The sequence below is a fragment of the Rhinopithecus bieti genome, unplaced genomic scaffold (genome assembly GCF_001698545.2).
Source record: "Rhinopithecus bieti isolate Rb0 unplaced genomic scaffold, ASM169854v2 scaffold_13262, whole genome shotgun sequence".
Lineage (NCBI taxonomy): Eukaryota > Metazoa > Chordata > Mammalia > Primates > Cercopithecidae > Rhinopithecus > Rhinopithecus bieti.
This window is the reverse complement of record NW_016808004.1, coordinates 3,583,163-3,601,146: the sequence shown is the minus strand read 5'-3', so window position 1 is coordinate 3,601,146 and position 17,984 is coordinate 3,583,163. Positions and strand designations below refer to the sequence as shown.

General features: G+C 42.2%; 1 long non-coding RNA gene and 1 pseudogene across 2 annotated transcripts in view; both read left to right on the top strand.

The window, feature by feature from the left end:
- LOC108537475 (caspase-3-like) overlaps window positions 1-6,423 on the top strand; it is a 21,249-nt pseudogene extending 14,826 nt beyond the window's left edge. The window contains exons 3-6 of the transcript XR_001887822.1: window positions 2,064-2,200; window positions 2,527-2,701; window positions 2,986-3,106; window positions 4,613-6,423. The product of XR_001887822.1 is annotated as a caspase-3-like (transcript). The remainder of the gene's footprint in view (window positions 1-2,063; window positions 2,201-2,526; window positions 2,702-2,985; window positions 3,107-4,612) is intronic.
- A 2,850-nt stretch (window positions 6,424-9,273) lies between these two features.
- On the top strand, window positions 9,274-15,573 carry LOC108537486 (uncharacterized). Its single transcript, XR_001887825.1, has 2 exons — window positions 9,274-9,407; window positions 14,867-15,573. It is a non-coding gene; the product is annotated as an uncharacterized LOC108537486 (long non-coding RNA).
- Window positions 15,574-17,984: the final 2,411 nt, after the last annotated feature.

The following is a 17,984-nucleotide window of genomic DNA, read 5'->3' as shown; positions in this document are numbered from 1 at the left end:
TCTTGGCCTCCCAAGAGAATTTTTTTTTAGAAATATAGATAATAAAATCCTTCACAATGCCAGAAAAGCTAATTAATATTTGGTGTATTGATATTTTTTCTTGACAGTTCTTTTTAAAGCTTGATTTTATTCATAACATGTAAGCAATGTTGTATTCTGCTTGTTTCACTTAAAGTAATAGCATTTTCATATGGCTGCATAATTTTATATCTGTTATCGTGATTATATAATACTGCATCCCCAAAAATACCATTCACTTAATTTCAAAAATTTACTGTATGAATGAACATTATGGCTGTTTCCCTTTTAAATTGATGCTGTGATAATTCTTTGAATTGGCATATTAATCATATTAGAGTTAATTTTTAATTAGCAAAGCTATAGTAGATCTAATGTGGGCCAGTACCTATCAGAGTGGTAGTGGAAATGGAAGGAAGCCAGATCACACTGGGAAGATAGCAGGGTTTGTGTCAGATTAGTTATAAGGAGTGAGGAGAGAATAGTTGAAAATGGAACTCTAAATGGCACCACTTTTATTGCTTTTGGCTATAAGTTGAGATGCCACCTTCGACCATTAACACAGCACCTTGTTTACTTTTGCTTTATGCATATTTGGAAATTTACTTCCAGATATTCTGCCTCACATTTCTAGTTAGGATACCTTCTTCCTATAGAATTTTGCACTGTTGGCTCTATTGTTTAAAAAACCAAAAACAAGCATATCATTCCACTACCACCAGCACCTCCCCTACATATTTAGACCAGCAGTCTGGGATTTGCCCTCAGTGAGCTCCTTTCCTACTTGCAATGTAAAGGTTGGGTTCTCATGAGATCTCTGGCAGGCTGGTGTTGGGCCAGGCGCCGTGGCTCACGCCTCTAATCCCTCTAATCCCAACACTTTGGGAGGCCAAGGCAGGAGGATCCTTGAGCACCAAAGTTCAAGATCAGTCTGGCAACATAGGGAAATCCCATCTGTACAAAATAGAAAAAAAGGTAGCAGGATGTGGTGGTGTGCACCTATAGTCCCAGCCACTCAGGAGGCTGAGATGGGAAGATAGCTTGAATCCGGGAGGTTGAGGCTGCAGTGAGCTGTGGTTGCTGTACTCTAGCCTGGGCCACAGAGCGAGATCCTGTCTAAAAAATAAATAAAAAATAAAAAGGCAGCCAACACAGCACCAGAAGCCAGTGACCTTGTCACACAGCTGAGATAATCAACAACATTTTGGAGATATGTGTAGACTTTTTGTATTTAGTCTTCATACCCATCAAATTTACTCAATTCTGAGGGGTGTTTCCCACCAAGATTTAGCATTTTGAAATCTGAGTGCATCATGCAGTCAATCTGTACGTTAATGGGGAAGGTTCTCTAAAGAAGTGATAGAAAGCCCAGGAGCCCTGGCTACAGGCGCAGCATAGCTTTGTCACTTTAGACTGGTTTGTTAACCCTACTACATGTCCCACATCTGCACAAGTGAAGCTAGTAATAATACAACTCTCATGGTGATTGGAAGGATAGAGATTACCCATAGCAGAATACCTGATGAACCGTAATAATGTCTGGGGGTTTTCCTTGAAGACACTATAAATGTTGTAATGCTATCTTAAAATTGTTGGGAAGTTAGAATCAGAGACATGCAGTTCCTCTGAGTATGACAGATGTGTGTATGTATTATAGGATCATATTGTTTTCTAGTTTTATTTTTTTTTAATATGATGATTTTCCCATGGCAACATTTTATCTGTGAAAATGACAACATAGTATATCCCGTTATATAAGTGAGTGTAACGTGTCTAACCAAGCCCCTAGTGTTAGACATTTGTTTCTGTTTTTCACCTGCCTACACAGCTGTGAAAGATCATTTTGGCGATAACACTGATAAGCTTATATTATGAAATATCTTACAAGCTACAAGAGATTTTGTGTCACCAAACTCAAAGTAGTTAGAGTTCTCTTAACCATTTAAAAGGAAGAATTTATTGTGGACTTTTGAATGGCTGGGTAGTTAATTTCATTTCAAAGTAGTTATTCTTTGTTTTCAATACAATTAAAAGTAATTCTTTCTGTTCCAAGGAATGGCATCTCGGTCTGGTACAGATGTTGATGCAGCAAACCTCAGGGAAACATTCATAAACTTGAAATATGAAGTCAGGAATAAAAACGATCTTACACGTGAAGAAATTGTGGAATTGATGCGTAATGGTAAGAAGAAACAATTAGAAGAGTGAACTTCATTGTACAATTTTATATTATGGTCTAGCAATAATTACATGTATAATAAAATATGAGAATTGTGGAATTATACTGTACATAACCCTAATCTTACATACTTTAGTAAGAAGTTAAAAAAAGTTATTTATGCCAACTTCCTAAAATGGTTTGAGATGTGTTGCTGTGCCCCAGGTTAGATTAAGATGATCTCTCAGTTTTATTCTCAGTTTCTTCATCATGTTCCCATACAGTATATCTGAAGTTGTTGAATAAAGTCATTGATTTTTTTTTCCTTTTATTTGCAAATGTCTTTCCAGTTTCTAAAGAAGATCACAGCAAAAGGAGCAGTTTTGTTTGTGTGCTTCTGAGCCATGGTGAAGAAGGAATAATTTTGGAACAAATGGACCTCTTGACCTGAAAAAAATTACAAGCTTTTTCAGAGGGGATTGTTGTAGAAGTCTAACTGGAAAACCCAAACTTTTCATTATTCAGGTAACATATAACTGAGTGATTTGGTTGTTGACGATTAAGCAGGGGTTACTTTTGTCAATTGTAAATTATCCAAAGGATTTGTGGTTTTTTTCCTGAAGTTAATGAACTATTGTTATTTTTCATTTATTTAAACTACCACTTAAAAGATACAGAGTAAATTTTAATTTTATACTTATATCAAAAGGCTCAGCATAATTAACATCCATTTTACATAACGTTTTAGGAATAAGTTACATGTTCACACACAAATTTTTATAAATAAATATTTATTTTCTAACACCCAGGCCTGCCGTGGTACAGAACTGGACTGTGGCATTGAGACAGACAGTGGTGTTGAGGATGACATGGCATGTCATAAAATCCCAGTGGAGGCCGACTTCTTGTATGCATACTCCACAGCACCTGGTGAGAAAGTTACACATAATGAATGTTACATGTGGATTTTAAATGAATTACACTGTGACTAATCAGAATTATACAATGAAGAGTGTGTTTCAGAGACTGTCAGTATCCCTAAAGGTAACAAAACTTGTTTATATTTTAGGGAACCTTCATCAAAGAGAAGTCTCAAAAAGTTATCTTTAGCCAAAAGTTTGGCTAGAAAATATGCATACATAGCCAGGCGCGGTGACTCACACCTGTAATCCTAGTGCTTTGGGAGGCCAAGGCAGGCAGATCACTTGAGGTCAGGAGTTCAAAACCAGCCTGGCCAACATGGTGAAACCTCGTCTCTACTAAAAATACAAAAAAATTAGCTGGGTGTGGTGGCACACGCCTGTAATCTCAACTACTTGGGCACCTGAGGCAGGAGAATTGCTTGAACCTAGGAGACAAAGGTTGCAGTGAGCCAAGATTGCACCACTGCATTCCAGCCTGGGTGACAGAGCGAGACTCCGTCTCAAAAAAAGAAAAAAAAATATGCATACATAGAGTAGACTAGCACGATGTCATTCATTGGACTTATGTGGCAACAGAGGCTAAGTCAGAGCTTCCGCTGCATCTTATAGAAGAAGAGAGGTATGTTTCTTAGGAATTATTTGAAAGGCAGTAAATAAAAAAGATAAACATGACTAGTATACAAGAGGATAGATGTGGAGTGGGAGAAAATAAAGAAGGTAAAAAATGATACATGAATATGCCGTTAACCTCCACTTTTTTACAGTTCCGCTGCACATGTCATCATCTAAATAAATATGTGTTGATTATACCACCATTTACTTACACAACTAACTCAGGGTGTCAGTTTGGAAACTTAAAGTAAATGTATTCTTAAGCAGTGTGGCATTTTAAAATATGCTCTAATGGTTTATTTTATCCTCTAGGCATCTTTCCAAGCAAAGTACTTTAAGTTAAGTAAGTTAAAAGCAATGGGTCTAACATTTAACCTAGAAAACAAAGTATGATAAATACACTATTTTCCCTTTTTAGAGCTTTTGAATACTCGGTAGTGTGTTTATTATACTTTATTCAGATGCTCTGTAGACAAGTAGGGCACTCAAAGCAATTTATTTCTAGACTAAGTCAGTATTAAAGTAAGGTGAAATCTGATTGGAACACTGTGCTACTTAAACAATGATCCTTTTTATACATCTTTACTTTTGCATCTTCTGCGTGTTTGCTGTTCTTGCCTATTGAAAGGGGAGTCCAAAAAGTAAAACTTTGAATAATTCAGTGTTCGTGAAGCTGGTCCCGGCCCCTGTCTTTGCTGAAAGCAGGGGGTGTACACATAGCACACATTCTTCCTTCTTCAGCATCATTTCTTCTGAAACCAAAGGTGTCTTTTTTTTTTCTTTGTCTGGCCAATAAGACTTGTGGGTTTATGCTTATTCTTGCCTTTATGACTACATAATAATTTATAGAATCAACTAAAATCATCTATCCATGGTATTTTCGTTGTATTTTGCCTTTTAGGTTATTATTCTTGGCGAAATTCAAAGGATGGCTCCTGGTTCATCCAGTCACTTTGTGCCATGCTGAAACAGTACGCCAACAAGCTTGAATTTATGCACATTCTTACCCGGGTTAACCGAAAGGTGGCAACAGAATTTGAGTCCTTTTCCCTTGATGCTACTTTTCATGCAAAGAAACAGATTCCATGTATTGTTTCCATGCTCACAAAAGAACTGTATTTTTATCACTAAAGAAATGGTTGGTTGGTGGTTTTTTTCAGTTTGTATGCCAAGTGAGAAGACGGTATATTTGGTACTGTATTTCCCTCTCATTTTGACCTAGTCTCATACCGCAGAGGGTGCTTTAAGTCATACTCCTTCCATCAGGGGAACCACTGTGAAGCTACCTCAAACTTACAGCCAGGTAGTTGAAATTGAATTAAATTAGGAATAAATAAAAATGGATACTGGTGCAGTCATTATGAGAGGCAGTGATTGTTAATTTACAGCTTTCATGATTAGCAAGTTGCAGTGATGCTGTGCTATGAATTTTCAAGTAATCGTGAAAAAGTTAAACATTGAAGTAATGAATTTTTATGATATTCCCCCCACTTAAGACTGTGTATTCTAGTTTTGTCAAACTATAGAAATGATGACGTGGAAGAACTTAGGCATCTATGGGCATGGTCAAAGGCTCAAACCTTTTGTTTAGTATTGATATACAAAGATGACCTAACTGCATTTTTAGACCATTTATCTGGGATTACGGTTTTGTGATGTCTGTCCTGAACACTTTTGTTGTAAAAAATAATAATAATAATAATGTTTAATATTGAGAAAGAAACTAAGTATTTTATGTGAGAGGAAGTGTGAGCAAACGACTCTTTTAAGACTAAAACATAACATTCCTAGAGGGTGGAGTTTTAACTGTAAGGTGCTACAGTGCAGCTGATCTACCAGCAAAAATACCTTCTGATTTGTCCCTATGCAGATCAGGTGAGCTTCACATACCAGCAATCTATCTGAAGAGCTGTTATATAAAAAGCCCAAACTGTTGATTATTAGCCAGGTAATGTGAGTAAATTCTATAGGGACATATGAAAATACAACTTAAATAATAAAAAGTGGAATATAAGGAAAGCAATAAATGGATGGGCTGAGCTGCCTCTAACTTGCGAGCAGATGGTTTGATCTTGAGCAGAGACATGACTCGGCCTGTTCCGTGAAGGCAGAGCCATGGACCATGGTTTCAGGAAGGGCCTGCAGCCCACTTCTCCATACACAATGGTGTGTGTGGACAATGCCGCCAGGGCACCACTGCCAAGTTAAGAAGGTGAAGCAAATCAGAAACTTGTGAAGTGGAAATGTTCTAAATGTGATGAGTTACAATAAAAATCATAGTACTCTTTGTAGCACAATTCTTAAGCATGTTATTTTCTGTTGAAGTTTACAATCAAAGGAAAATCGTATGTTTTATCCTGTTTACTGAAAGAAAAAGACCTTGGCATGTAGGACTCTAGACGGTATCCAGCCGCAGGCCAGAGCTGAGCACCCAGCCTGGGAGGCAAGCTCCAGGCCTCAGCAGGTGCTGCGCCGTCACTCACCAAGTCTCACTGGCTTTCAGTCTGACATTTCACGGGAGATTTCTTGTTGCTCAAAAAATGAACTTGCATTCGTCAATGACTGTTTTTTTTTTCTTACTAGATCTGTAACTTTTCTAAATACACATAGCATGTAATGGTATCTTATTAAAGTGTGTTCCTGTGTGACAATTTTGTACAAATTTGTTATTTTCCATTTTTATTTCAAAATATACATTCAAACTTAAAATTACCAATGTGTTTGAGTTTTTTGTTGCTGTTGTTTTTGATGTTGTGCTACTAATTGGAAGTTAAAATGTTTTTAATCAGAGGCATGATTTGGAAGAGTCAAAGAGGAGGCACCAGAACTCTAGCCTAGTTTTTGAGGTGGTGGCAGTTACTGAACAGGGCAGACAGATCACTTATGCTTCCCAAGTCCTCACAGGAGGTCCTGACCCTGAAATGACCACAATGCCAGGAAGATACTTTGTTTGCATAGATCTCAGGCCTTAAATGTGACCATATTTGTGAATTTGAAACTTTTTCCACAAGATAAATTTTAAATGTGTCTAATGGGAAGAACAACCTAAGAGGCTGTACGCAAGCCACTGATGTCTACTGGCGGCCTTCTCTGGGTGCGGGATTTTGACAGAGGAATTTGCTGTACAACAAGCCACTGATGTTTACTGGCGGCCTTCTCTGGGTGCGGGATTTTGACAGAGGAATTTGCTGTCTTTTTGCTTCATATGCTTAGAAAAGGAATATAGGAAAGTGGGGTTGTGGGTCGTTTTTAAATCAGAAACTAAATAAAATTGTCCTGATTAGGAAAACGGGACTTCTGTTTCTGAGGAGTAGAGAGTAGCATGAATGAGTTCTTTAAGGCCATATGAAAGCGGTGGTTCTATAAAGTGTTGAGGAAAATCTGACTTATTCTAGTCTCCCTGTTAAGTAAAGAAGTTTCAGATACAAAGGAAAATACCAGCAACACAATAGGAAAATAAGCCACACAGACAGTTTACAGAAAAAAGAAAACCCAAATGTCCCTTAAATTCAATAAAGAGGTTGATCTGCATCATAATAAGAGAAATGCACATTAAAGTATCATCTGTCATCTATCAGACTGGCAAAAACCCCAGTTTGGTAACATATTGTGTTGGCAAGATGTGGGAAGTGTATACTCTCCTGTTGGTGGGTGGGAGTACGATAAGGTAACATTCTCTGTGGAGGGGAATCTGACAATACCTGTTAAATTCTTTGCTCTTTGAACTAGCAGCCCCATTTCTTGGAATCCAGCCTACCCATACACCTATGTATGTACAAAATTGTATATGAGCTTTTCATCACAACGTTGTTTTGGTGTTAAAAAATGGCAGCAACTCAGCTGTGAAGTGTTGCGGGAAGTCGGGGACCCCAAACGGAGGGACCTGCTGAGGCCGTGACAGAGGAACATAAATTGTGAAGATTTCATGGACATTTATCATTTCCCCAGTCAATACTCTTGTGGTTTCCTATGCCTGTCTTTGCTTTGATCTCTTGGTCCCATCATCTTCATAAGCTGAGGATGTGTGTGGCTTTAGGACCCTGTGATGATTGCATTAACTGCACAAATTGTTCGTAGGGCATGTGTGTTTGAACAGTGTGAATTCTGGGCACCTTAAGAACAGGGTAACAGTGATTTTCAGGGAACAAGGGAGCTAACCTTAAAGTCTGTGGGCCGGGCAAGACAGAGCCATATTTCTCTTATTACCAAAAATGGGTAAGAGAAATATCACTGAATTCTTTCCCCAGTAAGGAATATTAATAATTAACAGCCCTGGGAAAAGAATGTATTCCCAGAGGAGGCCTCTGAAATGGCCGCTCTGGAGGTGTCTGCCTTATGCAGTTGCAGATAAGGGATGAAACACACCCTGGTCTCCTGCAGCGCCCCCAGGCTTGCTAGGATTAGGAAATTCCAGGCTGGCGAATTCTAGTCAGACCGGTTCTCTGCTCTTGAACCCTGTTAAGATGTTTATCAATGACAATGTGTGCACAGTGGGACATGGAAGTTCATTAGTGATTCTAGTTTCGCCCTGACCTTGTGATCTCGCCCTGACCTCCTGCCTTGTGATCTTTTGTCGCCCTTGAAGCATGTGATCTCTCTGACCCATACCCTATTCGTACACTCCCTCCCTTTTGAAAATTGCTAATAAAAACTTGCTGGTTCTGCGACGCAGGGAGCATCACAGAACCTGCCAACATGTGATGTCTCCCCCAGACACCCAGCTTTAAAATTTCTCTCTTTTGTATTCTTTCCCTTTATTTCTCAGACCGGCTGACACTTAGGGAAATAGAAAAGAACCTGTGTAAAATACCAGGGGCTGGTTTCCCCAGATGATGAAGGAGACAGGTTAGATACACTGGAGCTTCCACACAGGAGAGAGGGAAGGAGCTGGAGGAGAAGGTGAGTTGAAAGACTTGGGGGTTTTGTTTTTAAGTGAGAGATTTGAATAGGTTTAATGCAGATGGTGGGGATCCAGTTAGGAGATTTAAGACTGAAAATACTAGAGGGAAAGGTAACTGAGAGTACAGGGTTCCTAAGAACCCCAAGCAGTAAATTCTAGCATAGCTGGGGGTGGGGTGTGAAGAGGAAAAGAACCTTTTTTTTTTTTTTTAATGGGCTGGTGTGAAGTTAAATTTGTAGTTTTGTGGCAGGAAGTTCCCTTAGTGTAACTTCTGTATTTTCTCTGAAGCAGAAGACAGAACTCTGTTCAAAGTTAGGGAGATGATAGATCGAGGGCTAGAAGAGTAATGCAGGCTTGAAAGAATCATTGTCACGAATGGGAGTTGACCAGAGATTAGTAAGGTCGCTGTACCATGTGTAGGGGCCCGGTTGAAACCAACGATTACAAATGTGCAGTGGTTCCAGGCTGTGCGGCTGTGTGAATCTACCCGGTGACACTCGGCGGTTTGGGTGCTGCCATGGATATTGCATGTGTTGGCTTTGTCCAACTTTGGGCTTTTGTCCACACTGATTTTAAAAAGACAGAGGAGCCACAGATTTTGGAGTACTGCAAAATGATTTTCTGAATTGATGAACCATGGACTCTAAGCTGGATAGACAGAGAAATGAAAAGAAGGGACTAATAGGGAATAAGACGTGTGATCCATGGTCCGATAGCGCTGATGGACGTGAAGATCCACTGTTGTGGGAGGAGTGGAACACTAACACTAAATGATGGGGGCTGTGGTCAGAAACAGGTTGTCTGAATTGGAGGGGCACATGTTTGGTCATGAAAATGCTGGGACTAAGAAGAATGAAGGGGCATCAGGAGACCATTATAGAAATGATGTGAACTAAGGGTGACGATGTTGGGTGTGTGCTCTTCTGTATGGACATTGATTTTATACTAAAATGAGATTCAGTATATGGGAACATAGTAGTAAAATAATGTTGCCAGGGGCGGTGGCTCACGCCTGTAATCCCAACACTTTGGAAGACTGAGGTGGGCGGATAGCAAGGTCAGGAGTTTGAGACAGCCTGGCCAACATAGTGAAACCCTGTCTCTACTAAAAATACAAAAATTAGCTGGGCGTGGTGGTGGGCACGTGTAATCCCAGCTACTCGAGAGGCTGAGGCAGGAGAATTGCTTGAACCCGGGAGGCAGAGGTTGCAGTGAGCCGAGATCACGCCACTGCACTCTAGCCTGGGCAACAAAGTGAGACTCCGTCTCAAAAAAAAAAGATGTGTTGTAACTTAGTTGTGTTTACAAACTTTTGATTTTATGGATTTGAAAAAAATCCATTGCTCATTTTTGCCAGATAACATTTTTTAAAGCAGTCACCCACTATTCATAACAAGAAAGACATTTTAACTCCCACCTCCTCATTTTCTTCTCAACCCCAAAATAAGTAGGGACATAATCCCAGATTAAAGGATAATACACTGGGCGCAGTGGCTCATGCCTGTAATCCCAGCACTTTGGGAGGCTGAGGTGGGTGGATCATGAGGTCAGGAGATCGAGACCAATCTGGCTAACATGGTGAAACCCCATCTCTACTAAAAATACAAAAGATTAGCCGGGCATTGTGGTGGGTGCCTGTAGTCCCAGCTGCACGAGAGGCTGAGGCAGGAGAATGGTGTGAACCTGGGAGGCGGAGCTTGCAGTGAGCTGACATTGCACCACTGCACTCCAGCCTGGGCAACAGACGGAGCGAGACTCCGTCTCAAAAAGAGAAAAAAAAAAAAAAGGATACTACTTCCAAGGAAAGGCTTATCACACATGCACACACCCACACATTCCTCAGGATCTAACCTTTTGCAGGTTGAAACCACATTTGGGAAGCAATACTCTAATCCACTAAAATAAAATTTCACTTACTACTTGAAATAAACTTGAACTCAAAAAATTTCCCTCCTTGGTGAGACTCAGGCAGTGAGAAGCAGCCATGACTAGAAATGGCACTGAACTGTCCCTTAGAAACCCTTTTACAAAACATGTTCATTGTGCCCGTTATTGTGTCATCACTATCAGTGAGATGTCAGAACTTTCCATAGATAAAATAAATACTCCAAGTTAAGTCATTTCTTTTCAGATTTGTGTGAATTTCAGTTGATCCAGAGCAAGAAAAAATGAACGTTCACGTGTGAAAGTCTGTGGGTCCATTGCATAGATGATTAAGAAATAATGGAGAACAGATTCAAGTCAAATGCAGTAGGCATGTGGGTGTGTGGCCTAGGATATTTGGATTCCAGCCTGTTAGGCCACTGATCAAGTGATCTTGGCCAAATTACAACTTCTGTTGTCCACATTTGAAGACTCAGGCCCTTTCAGCTCTAATATTGTATATAAGAGTAAAAGGCAGCTGGGCACAGTGGCTCACGTCTGTAATCCCAGCACTTTGGGAGGCCGAGGCAGGAGGATCATGAGGTCAGGAGTTCGAGACCAGCCTGGCCAACATGGTGAAACCCCACCTCTTCTAAAATACAAAAATTAGCCGGGCATGGTGGCGGGTGCCTGTAGTCCCAGCTACTCAGGAGGCTGAAGCAGGAGAATCACTTGAACCTGGAGGCAGAGGTTGCCAACATCATGCCATTGCATTCCAGCCTGGGCAATAGAGTGAGACTCCATCTCAAAAAAAAAAAAAAGTAAAAGGCACTTTGAGTGTGTAGAGACTGTTCACAGCTCTACTTTTTTTTTGAGGCAGAGTCTTGCTGTTGCCCAGGCTAGAATGCAGGAGCGCAATCACAGATGACTGTAGCCTCAACCTCCCAAACTCAACTTATCCTCCCACCTTAGCCTCCCAAGTAGCTGGCACCACAAGTGTGTGCTACCACACCCTGCCAGTTTTGTAAAATTTTTTGTAGAGACAGGATCTTTCTATGTTGGTCCAAGCTAGTTTCATACTCCTAGTTCACAATATCCTCCTGCCTCCCAAAGTGCTGGGATTACAGGTATGAGCCACCACACATGGCCGCAACTCTTCATTTTGACAGGCCATAGTTCTCAAACTTTAACATACATCATTGTCATCATGTTAAAAATGACAATGCCAGGTCTTCATACTCTGGGATTCTGGTTCTTCATGTTGTTAAAGAGATGCAGAGATTCAGGAATCTTCATGTTGTTAAAGAAAAAGGTGTACATGGCACTTGATAAAGAAGGATAAGGCAGACATTGTTCAGGGGGAGGATTGCGATAGCTGTAGAGAATGCCACGATGGGGTTTTGCAGTCATTCGGGGCGAGAAATTAGGCTCTACTCCAAATACAACAAGGAAGAGTGGGAATTTATAGCTGAGGAGTTGGTGGGGGTGGCGGGAGGATCAGAGGCGACATCAGGGATACAGGGGGATTCCAGCTAAATTGACTCTAACAGGCTTCTTGCTGAAGGCAGGCCAGAGTGATCAGACATTACCTGGGGGTTGGTGGAGGACGAGGAACCCAATCAGATATCAAGGTTGGGGCGTTCTGGCTAAACTGACTTAGCAAGCTTCTGGCTATAATTGGACAATGCAAAGGTGAACAAAGAAGTCCAGAAGTCAGAGCCTCGTGGAGAAGAGAGTTCAGACGTGCCGGCTTAGAGATCGGCGAGGGAGAGAATCTTCGTCAGGGTCTAACAAGCACTTCAGGTGATCCCCATGCCATTGTTCCTAGGATCACACCTGAAGAAACGCTGCTGATGTCTATGTCACAGTCCTTTCTGTCTTACCCGTGAACCAAGTGAGAAGACTGCATTGGCCAGCAGTTTTTATTATTTCTCTTTAACTCAGGTTTGGACTTGAAACTTTCATCTGCCTCTCTCTCCTACTTTCGTGGTGTCTGGAATGTTTTCTCAATGCCAACAATCAATTGTCTGATTCTCCAGACACCAGCTGGATATCCTACATTCAATTCTAATACTGTCTGCCTGGAGTTAGCACAGACCCCACAGGTTAAGGGCTCGTTCCCACAAGACCCCCACAACTTCAGATGTTGGTTGCAAGGCCTGGCCGCCTGCACTTCTGACCCACTGGCTATAATTCAGGGGTTCATGCTGAAACTGTAATAGGTCCATCACCCAACGCAGGCATCAAGTCCGTACACTAGACCCCCAGCTGCGCAGAGAAAGAGGTATTATCGTGGAGCCACCAAACAAGAAGACAGGAGGGAACCTTCAAATTCATCTCCCCAAGGAGTTGGGGGCGTGGGCTTTTTTTCTTTTTTTTTTTTTTTGTGAGACGGAGTCTGGCTCTGTCTCCAGGCTGGAGTCCAGTGGTGTGATCTCAGCACACTACAATCTCTGCCTCCTGGGTTCAAGCGATTCTCCTGCCTCAGCCTCCCGAGTAGCTGGGACTACAAACACACGCTACCACGCCCGGCTACTTTTTGTATTTTTAGTAGAGACGGGTTTCACCATCTTGGCCAGGATGGTCTCGATCTCCTGACCTTGTAATCCACTTGCCTGCCTCAGCCTCCCAAAGTGCTGGGATTACTGGCCTGAGTTACCACGCCCTGCCTGGGTTTGGGCTTTTAAGGGTTTTGGAGTGGGCAGAAGTGTGGAGATGGTGGATTGGCTGAGTAGTGCGGTGTGAAGTCATGGGACAGGAAGATGAAGAAGCTGTATTCTCACACTGATTTGGTTCCTCTGTGGGGTCTTCACAGTGGTTGTTTCAGCTGCTTCGCTGGAATTCAGGGTCTGAGAAAAACATCTTAAGCAATCCTCAAACAAAAGTCTTATGATCCTAATGCCAGAGATCCTGTCTATAGGAATAACGGGAATGCAAATGGTCGGTGGCAGGTGCTATGAGACTTTAAGCAATGAGGAAGGGGCCAGAGCGCAGCCTGACAGATGCTGAATTATAACCGTGTTTCATTCTTGTTAATGCTGTGGGGATGCCTTCATCACAGCTTCCTCCTCAGGTTTCATAACGTGTTAGAATGAGTCACAGAACTCAGGAACACACTTTACTTACATTTACCGACTTAAGATAAACAATGCAACTAAGGAACAGTCAAATGGAAGAGAGGCGCGGGACCAGGCATGGGGGAGGGCATGGAGCAGCCCTGCCCCTCTCAGGCACCAGCCTTCCAGACCCGACGTATTCACCAGCCTGGAGTTTCCGTACAGTTCAACCTCCAGCTTCCCCTTTCCCTTGCATAAGGCAAAGGTCAGGGGCAGAGTGAAAATTCCAACCTTTTAAACATTTAGTCTTTCCGATGACCAGCTGCATCCTGAGTACCTAGGGGCCACACTCTAGACCACCTAATTAGCATAAACGCAGATGTGATCAAAAGGAATTCATTATGAATAACAAAAGACTCCCATCAGTCCTGCCATGGTGGCTCACACATGTAATTCCAGCACTTTGGGAGGCTGAGGCGGGTGGATCACTTGAGATCAGGAGTTCAAGACCACCCTGGCCAACACAGTGAAATTTCATCTCTACTAAAAATACAAAAATAAATTAGTCAGGCGTTGTGGCAGGCATCTGTAATCCCAGCTACTCAGGAGGCTGAGGCAGGAGAATCGCTTGAACCTGGGAGGTAGAGGTTGCAGTGAGCCGAGATCACACCTCTGCACTCCAGCCTGGGTGACAGAGCAAGACTCTGTCTCAAGAAAAAAAGACTCCCATCACTTAGGCAATTCCAAGGGTTTAGGAAACTCTGTGCCAGGAACAGTGACAAAAACCAGATACATATATATATATGCTTTTTAAAAATATAATTTCAACTTTTATTTTAGATTTGGGGACACATGTGCAGATTTGCCACATGGGTATATGGCATGATGCTGAGGTTTGGAGTGTGACTGATTCTGCCATCCGAATAGTAAGCATAGTTCCCAACAGTGAGTTTTTCAACCCTTGCCCCCTCCCTCTCTCCTCCCTCTAGGAGTCCGCAGTGTTATCGCCGTCTTTATGTCCATGAGTACCCAATGTTTAGCTCGCACTTATCAGTGAGAACATGCCATATTTCATTTTCTCTTCCTGCATTAATTTGCTTAAGATAATGACCATATATATATATATATATATATATATATATATATATTCTGTAGCAAAGGACTCGTCTTTGTACCTGTAGGCAGTATTTACAATGCATGCATCAAATCAGTACATCAAGACGACCACCTGCAGCCGAGAAAGAGGTTTAATCGTAGGGCCACCAAACAAGAAGACAGGAGGAAACCTCAAGTCCATGTCTCCAAAAAGTTTGGGATTAGGGATTTTGTTCAGTAGCTGAATATAACTGGCCAGTGCAGAAGAGCCTAGTGAAGGTGGAGAATGGGGGAAGGAGGGCCCCATGCTGGAGAAGTGATGGAGATTTGAAGTCTTGGAAGGTGGTGGTAAGGGAGATGCCAGAGACGAGGCAAAACCTAGTACTCTGTTAAACATCTGTAATCTAACAGTCTTCTATGGGAGTTTATTATATTTCCATATCCTATGTTCACTTATAGTGAGAAATAAAAATAAAATCTTAAGCCCCCCACAACGGATTAAATGGATCCCATTGTGAAAGGAAAATACCTTGAGCCTCCAAAATCACTAAGGAAAATTCAAGCTGGAAACTGCTTAGGGCAAACCTGCCTCCCATTTTCTTCAAAGTTATCCCTCTGCTCACGGAGATAGAGGCCTATCTGATTGCCGCCTTTGGAAAGGCTCATCAGAAACTCAAAAGAATGCTACAGTTTGTTATCACCTTTGTGTGACCTGGAAGCTCCCTCCCTCCCCGCTTGAGTCTTCCTGTTTTGTTTCAAACTGTCCCGACTTTCCAGACCAAACCAATGTACTTCTTATGAATATTGATTGAGGTCTCACGTCTTCCTAAATCATATAAAACCAAGTTGTGCCCCAACCACCTCGGGCATGTGTCGTCAGGATTTCATGAAGCTATGTCATGGGCGCGTTCCCCAACCTTGAAAAAATAAACTTTCTAAATTAACTGAGACCTGTCTCAGATTTTCTGGGTTCACATAATTGTGGTCAAGGGGACTCCCCATGTAACTTTGAAAACTAATTTCTAGGCTGTGAGGGGATGGGAGGTCAGAGGTCAGACGTACCTTGTTGCACACCCCCACCTTGCTAACCCCCTTAGGCTTTCTTCCCTAGGGGCTAAACAGAAACCAGCTCTTTCCTTATATTTTTTTCTTATCCTTTTTTTGGAGAGGAGTCTTGCTCTATCGTCCAGGTTGGAGTGCAGTGGTTTGATTTTGGCTCACTGCAACCACCACCTCCCCAGGTTCAAGCAATTCTCCTGCCTCAGCTTCCTGAGTAGCTGCGACTACATGCCACCATGCCCGGCTAATTTCTTTTGTATTTTTAGTAGAGATGGGTTTTCACCATGTTGCCCAGGCTGGTCTTGAACTCCTGAGCTCAGGCAATCCGCCTGCCTCGGCCTCCCAAAGTGCTAGGATTACAGGCGTGAGCCACCGCACCCAGCCAAAACCGGCTCTTTCAAAAGACTCCAGTGCTGATATCAACAACTACCTGAGGCTTCCCCAGCCTTTTGCAGTGTCCACATAACAATTAACCAGCTTCCCTCCTGATAAGAGACCCCCGACCCAGCGTGGTTCTGGCCAGTCTTCAGAGGCTGCACACGGAGAGCCTGTGTGTCCCTGCTTTATCTTTTGATGTATAAGGCCTAACTGTAATGCATTTAAATGTTAAGTCTCCACCCCAAAGTGAACATGGGACACATGTTGCATGCATGTTAGCCTACTACACATGCACGAGACTCCTCTTCATGAATATTCATAGCTCCTCCTGTAATCGGTTGAACATGTATATACTTAACCCGCCTGCTCAGCATAAATTCCTGTTCCCTTTACCCCTCTTTTGAAGTGTGTGTTTCCAGCTTCTGGCCCAAGGCTACGCTTTCCAGCCTGTCAGAATGGCTGCCTGCAGGCAGCAACCCTCTAGGAGAAAGAAAGCTCTACTTTCCCAATTTATAAATGTCATCATACTTCAGTTTACAATAGTATTTAATTTTTTGACCTTTAAGTTCTCCAAGGTCCTTTCCCATTTTTAAGGCTTTCAAAATTAACTGATGATTCTACTAAAAAGCTAAAAATATGTTTTTTGTTTCAGAACATAATATAGTCGAAAGCACCATATAGAAATAGTTCCCTGTTTCCAGCCAATACAGCTGTGTCTCTGTTTTGAACATTTGCCTCCAGAGTGTTGCTGATGCAGTTCAAACGGAAAGGACTGAGAAATAAAATTTGCAAGTGGTTTCTGTTGAGAGTTTCTATTGTTTATAAGTCTGTGAGAATTAGTTACATTACAGCAGGGGGTGAGAGAGAGAAGCAGCGGGTACCAAAACCTCGCTGAGCTCCTACCTGCCCTCCCCATTTCTTGCCCACCCCCCACGGCTACCTGCCCGCTGCGATGAACTCAAGACCTTGGAATGAGAAACAGTTCAGATTTGTCTGGCATGTGCATGTCACCTGTGGTCTAACTCATAACCCTGAAAGAAACCAAAATATTTCACCCCAAAATACCCTTCTTTGACATATTTTGAGATGGCTGTTTACAGGGCCTGCGAGCATGGGCAGCCCTGCAAAGGTCTCTGGTGGGGGAGATTTGCATCTGCCAGGAAATTCAGCAGTGATACAGTCAGGCTTTGAGTTCCTCCCTTGTCTGGATCTAGAAAAGATTAACTGAGAGTGACACCTCTAAACAGCTGAAAGAAAATTTCTCATCTATTCTCTCTGAGGGTTGCCACCTGCGAGCTTTCATCTACATAACAAGACCACCTTTGCAGGCCAGGCCTCCTCTTCTCTCCCTCCCATAACCTGTCTTGCCATTAGAAACTGATTTACCACCATAACCTGTTTTTAGCCATGCTCTGAGGCCCCATACCCTCGAGACGGTATAAAAAGGTCAACCATCTGGCCATTTCTTTGAGTTCTTATATTTTGTAGGACTCCCATACATATTAATACATTTATATGCCCTTTCTCCTATTAATCTGTCTTTTGTCAGCTGATTTTTCAGTGAACCTTCAGTGGGTGAAGGAGAAGTTTTTCCTTGGCCTCTACAACCCCTTTACCCTAAACCTGGCTGATACAAAAATTAAATGATGTAAATATTTTAAAATTTGCTTTTGCTGGGCACAGTGGCTCACACCTGTAATCCCAGCACTTTGGGAGGCTAGGGCAGGAAGATTGCTTGAGCCCAGGAGTTTGAGACCAGCCTGACCAACATAGCAAGACCCTATCTCTACAAAAAAAATTTAAAAATCAGCCAGGTGCTGCCTGCAGTCCCATCTACTTGGGAGGCTGAGGTGGGAGGATCCCTTGAGCCCAGTAATCAAAGGCTGCAGTGAGCTACGATTGCATGACCAACTGCACTCCAG